This window comes from Cavia porcellus, unplaced genomic scaffold, assembly GCF_034190915.1.
Source record: "Cavia porcellus strain 051 isolate PalLab524CR breed Dunkin Hartley unplaced genomic scaffold, mCavPor4.1 scaffold_9, whole genome shotgun sequence".
Taxonomy (NCBI): domain Eukaryota; kingdom Metazoa; phylum Chordata; class Mammalia; order Rodentia; family Caviidae; genus Cavia; species Cavia porcellus.
The window spans coordinates 44,592,925-44,598,980 of NW_026947492.1; the positions used below are offsets into that span (position 1 = coordinate 44,592,925).

At 34.0% G+C, this 6,056-nt stretch overlaps 1 non-coding gene across 1 annotated transcript; it reads right to left on the reverse strand.

The window, feature by feature from the left end:
• Nucleotides 1–1,150: 1,150 nt before the first annotated feature.
• LOC111756393 (U1 spliceosomal RNA) lies at nt 1,151–1,313 on the reverse strand. Its single transcript, XR_002790879.1, has one exon. It is a non-coding gene; the product is annotated as a U1 spliceosomal RNA (small nuclear RNA).
• Nucleotides 1,314–6,056: the final 4,743 nt, after the last annotated feature.

Here is a 6,056-nt window from a genome sequence, read left to right on the forward strand (position 1 = left end):
ATAGTGCTACCAGTGACAAATTCTGTCTCTATTTATACTTCACTCTTGAGAAACAATTTTCCTAGGTCTGGAATTCTACATTTTCAGTGATTTTTTAATTTCAAAGAGATCATTTATTATCCCCTGGTTACCCCTGACTTACTGAGAAAGATTGCAATTTTGACTGTTTTGCTAAATGAAATTTTAAATTTTTACATAAATTCTTTTAAAATTTTACCTTGTGTAATTTAAAATCATTTATAATATGTCTGGTTACATTTCAATTCATATTTAACTTTGTATTTTGCAATTGAGATCCACATGCAGTTGTTAGAAAAATACACAGAGGCACCATATACCATCAACCCAATTTCATATATGGTAACATCTTTCATAACTACACAATAATATCACATTACAGATGTCAATCCAAAACATCCCCCTTATTCATATTTTACAAGTTTTATGTGCATTCCTTTGTGTTGGGGGGGCATGTGCATATACTTCTATGAAATTTTATCACATATAACCACAGTCAAAATATGAGAGTTCCATAAAACAGATAGTATGGCTTTTGTGTGTGTGTGTGTGTGTGTGTGTGTACTGGGGATCAAACTCACAACCTTGCACTCACCAGGCAAGTGCTTATACTGCTGAGCTAAATCCCTGGCCCTGATAGTATGACTTTTGATTGACTTTTCTTTACTTTTAATTCAGCATAATTCCCTATATATTCATTAAAGTTGTGTGTATCAATTTTTATTCAGTTTTATTGCTGAGTAATATTCTATAATATATATATGTGCCCATTTGCCTATAAAGGATTGATAGTTTCCAATTTATGGCTTTTAAAAATACAACTGCTCTAAACTTCCTAGTATAGATTGAAGTAAGCATAAGTTTTCATTTCTGCAAGATAAACGCCCGAGGGTATAATTGTTCAGCAGTAAGCTAATATATACTTAGTTAAGAAACTACATTTATTTTCACAGAATAACTGTAACATTTTACTTTCCCATCAACAATGTGATCCATTTTCTTTGCATCATTGCCAGCATTTTGTTTTGTCAGTGTTTTTTATTTTAATTGTACTAAAAGTGATCATACACTATTATCTCTTCACGGTCTTAAATCTTTTTTCTTTTCTTCTTTTTTTTTTTTTTTCTTTTTACAGGTGAAAGCATGAACACAGTCCCCTACAACCATAATTTTTTCAGTCGAGTTTCACACATTTGGGACAACCGCAGGGGTCAGCACATCTGTAGTGCAATGGATAAGCCTCACCCTGGGTAACCACCTTTGTGATCATATTATCTCTACTGCCAGGTTAGTATGGTCTTAAGTTCTATTTCCCTGGTGTTTAATGATTTTTGAACATCTTTCCATTTGCCTAGTGACCACATCATTTCTCTTTAGGCTAGTGTTTGTTTATACTCTCATCTATTTTTTTAAACAACGTATTTGCTTATTTTGCTGTTTAAATATTCATCTTTTGTCAGATATTTCCTCTTGGTTTTCTGCTTTTCACAATTCCCTTAAAAGGGTCTTCTGAAAAAAGTAGTCTCTAACTTCATTGAGGTATAATTTATCAATTTTTCTTTTATGGATTATATAATGATATCAAGTCTCAGAGCTATTTGGCTAATTCCAAAAGAACATTTGAATTCTATCTTGGTAAACACTTATCTTCAGAGCCGTACAATATTGTATAAGTTCAATTCCCCCCAAAGCCCACTATCTTCAAAGAAGTCCTGCTAACATTTAGACACTTCAGAAACAGCTACAAAGTGAAATCTAAAATGGCCCCAACCCCAAACATCAACCAGATTTATAAAACAAACCTTCAGATAATTGCATCACCAAACACTAAATCACCCACATCCCAACCGAGTTCTAAGACTTTAAGGAATTTCCACATTGCATATTCCAAATTTCTGACTGATAAAATCCACAAACATACCAAATGTCACTAAGTTTAGGATATTCTGTTATATAGAAATGATAAATGGAAGTTACCGCCTGTGAGACACGTTATATGGAAATGTCTTTGTTCTAATTTTGTCATTTGAACAATAAGTCATGCTTATCTCAGTATTGTCCCCATTAAGTCTGCAATTTCAGAAGCACTAGAGAGTATTAGCTAATTAATTTAACTAACACCTAAGATTTATCCTTAAATGACTACTTCAGTACTACTGGTTAAAATAGCAATAGCAATAGAAACTAATATTTAAATGCTCAGCAATTATAGTAATTGCTATATACGGCAAAGAAGCTATATCATCTTTACTATCACCACCTTGTAATCATCTTCCAAATCAAAAAGACAATATAACTTTAATAAATTCTTCCCTTATTCATTTTATTACTTAACTTTATTTTAGAGTGCTTAAACAATTTACAAATGGTTAATATAAATTTCTGGAGATCTATATAAAAGAAGAGGGCCAGGATTTAGCTCAGCAGCATAAACACCTGCTTGGTAAGCACAAGATCATGAGTTCAATCCTGGTACCAATAACAACAACAAAGAATAATTATATTTTAAATGATGAAGGATTTTATGAAGGATGTATCAGTGAAAGTACCTACCATATTACCCAGCATTCTAAAAGTGCTGAAAATGTTAGCATGCTAATTTAACCTTAATCTAAAATAATTGAGAAAATTTCTATATTTTCTGCATGCAGACTCAGGACCTTGTGCTTGCCAAACAGACACTGTGCCACTGAGCTAGATCCCTGGCCCACAATTTCTATATGTTAAGAAAATAAATCTTTGATGTTATTAAAGTTGGCGGTCATATAATTTATTTTACTTCCTAATAATAAAGCTACCTAATTAGAGTATTTTGGAATTTTAAGCAGTTGTACAGGACTTTTAGTCATATGACACCAACAATAACATAGTTTTTACTACAGATGAAATATAAAGAAAAGTTGTTGTAAACATTCAGATTTGCAAGTACTAAGGTTCTGTGTTTATTATTTGTACATAAAAAAGATTTTATTGTGACTTTATAACATTCACACACTATAAAATCTGTTAGTGCCTCCTGACCCTAGAAACATGTAGTAAGAAAAATTGCATTTAGTGTAACTCAAATTAAGGTGTTTTACTAAAAGAATTGGCATATTCAGTTAGAGATATGGATAAGTAATTCAAATTGTATTTAGCCAAAAGTGGCAATGCTTGAGAATTCAATATATTTAGATTAGTAGGTAAAAAGAATAAGCCTAAAAGGACTTGGTCAAGAGGGGACTAGTAATAAAATTGGAGCTTACTTAGAAAATAAATGCTAAATTTAAAGCTATTATAAAAGCATATGAAGATTTATTGTATAGAAAATTTTGGCCAGCTGTTTTCCATCTCTAATAAGATACACCACAAGAAATTGGCTTAAATTGTTCTAGGAGGAATTTATTTCTGTATAAGAAGTGTTAGATTTGACAGTGGAAGGAGAAGAATACTTCCTAAGGAAAATACGATAACCTATTCTCTTAGATAATGGTTCCATATCTTGAAAGAAAAAAAGGAAGAAGAGAAGAGAAGAGACCAAACTGTGATCCCTATAAATTTGCCAAAATCTTCTCTTTGGGTCTTCTCAGAGGGTGGTCTATTGAACAAAACTTTATTGGTAAAGATGTCCCAGAATACTTTCTAGCAGAAAACAATAATTTTCCTTTTGGATATTTAAATTTGATATTGGTAATTGAAGGGCATTTTGGCATCCTTTTTATGGATTTTAAAGAAAAGAACAGTTTTTCCTAAATCTGAATGATTCATTCAATTCTCCTTAGAGAAGCATCAATAACTATAATGAAGAAAGTGTTCTCAATAAATTTTACATAGGGATTTTCACTAGGATTTGTACAGGAGAAACTAAGATTCAATGACAACAATGTACAAGCAGCTCATGTAAATGGAGTTGATATAAAAACTAAGAATTTCTTGACTTTGAAAATGGGTTATCTTTTCTCATTAATTTATTTGACATGTAATCATACCCCAAAACATTGATAATATTCCCTTGAAATATTTAGATATACTTTTTGATATATAATTTATATTGCAGTGAGTTCAAGACCAGCCTGAACTACTTAGTGAGACCCTGATTCAGAACCAAAAAATGGAAAAGGAATAGAAGATAGAGCAGGAGGAGAAAGAGAAGGAAGAAAAGGTGGAGAAGGAGAGGGAGAAGGAAAAGGAGGAGGAGGACAAGTAGGAGAAGGACAATGAGAAGAAAAGGGGGAAGGGGAAAGAGAAGAGGGGAGGGAAGAAAGAAAAGGGCAAGGATGGGAAAACTAATGATCCTTCCATGGAGTGAGCGTGAGGGAGAGAGGATTCCTCATTATGGAGGAAAGAGCCAAGGTCAGGGTCTGAATATATGACTTTTAGATATCAGATGTATGCACACAAGTAGCAAGAGCAGTTGTAGAGCCAGTTATCCAAAGTAGATTTAAAAACTCAACTAAGAACAGAGAAAGTGTAATTTTACCAGCCATGCTTCAGCAAACCCCAGTGAAACTAACTAAGAGATAATTCACAAAACAAGACTGGCAAGAATCCAAAGGGAAATGTTTAGCACCCACTGGCAAGAGATCAAATACATTATCCCATTCTTACCTGTGTAGCCTGATGATAATGAGAAATGGGATACAATTTAATCAGTTGAACTTTGTTTTTGGCTCTTTTTCTGTTTTGTTTTGGTTTGGTTTTGGTTTTAGCTTCTTGAGCCGGGATCTCACTATGCATTCAAGCTGGCTTTGGTCTTACTTTGTAGCCCAGGCTGGTCTCAAAATCACAATCATGCTCCTGCCTCAGCCTCCTGAGTGCTGGGATTATAGGGATATGTCACCTCACCCAGCAATTAACTGAACTTTGTATTCAGAGAGACAAATTTAAAGAGACTATTTAAATTTAGAAAATATCAGATTTTTAAATTGATAATTAAATTGCTCTCACCTACTTATTTACTCATGCTATTCAGACCCTCCACTCAGCGTAGGAGTTTTTCAATAAATAATACAAAGACCAGTTGTATGAATACATTGAAACTCATTCAACACATTAACCTCACACAGTGTCCAATTGAAAAGAAATGCCCAAGTTCAATGACTTAGAAAATGTTACATAAAATGTCTACCTTGTCTTTAATCCATAATTCACTATAAAATATTAGACTCTGAGATGGCCTATAATACAGAAATCTGTTCAGATGTTTGGTTCAACTGGATAGTTTTATCCACTGACACCCCTTTCCCAGACATTACTTCTTGTTACAGCTCCTTTCCTTGTCACAGAAGTAGAAAATGTATCCATATTTCATGGCACAAAGATTGGCTTAGTAACGGGTCCTTCCAAAGGGTTTCCTGTTTTCAGTTAAAGAGTAGGAGCTGGTTTCTAACATTAAGAATGTAAGTTTAGAGCTCACTATCACCACCATGTACAACCTATCCTGAGAAAATGTGTTCATCATTAAAGAAGCAAAGACTACAGAGGACTAAAAGAGAAAATGAGCTAAAGATTTTGAGTTCCTGTTTGATTCCTTCCCTTCCAGGTTATGAAAATTTGAGTTGGAGTTTTTGTCACTTGTAGCAAAGAATTCAAACACTGGTTTGAATTGGCCTATATTGATAGGCCACTTTAGATGTTATGGTTTATATCTAGATGTTCTCTAAAAGCCTCATGTTCTCATAAATGGGGCTTTGGGCATATGATTGAATTATGGAGACATGATACTTATCAGTGTATTAGTTCACTGATGAGTTAATAACTAAATGTTACTTGGAAGGTTAAGATTGGCTAGAGCACCAGGGAGAGAATAAATCAGCATCTCCTGAGAATCAGCCATGGTGGAACTTGGGGGACCAACCAAGAAAGCAGCAAGCCAGCCTTCCTGGTAAGTGGAGTGAATGGCAGGCAAGTCAAGGAGAGAATAAGTCAGTGTCTCCCATGAGCCTACAGACCCACAGGCTGAGAATCAAATGCCCGGTGTCTCCATCCCCATCCCAGTTAACAACTGGATGGTTTTCAGGTCAGCCACAGATGATAGCAACTAACACACATAAAGCAGT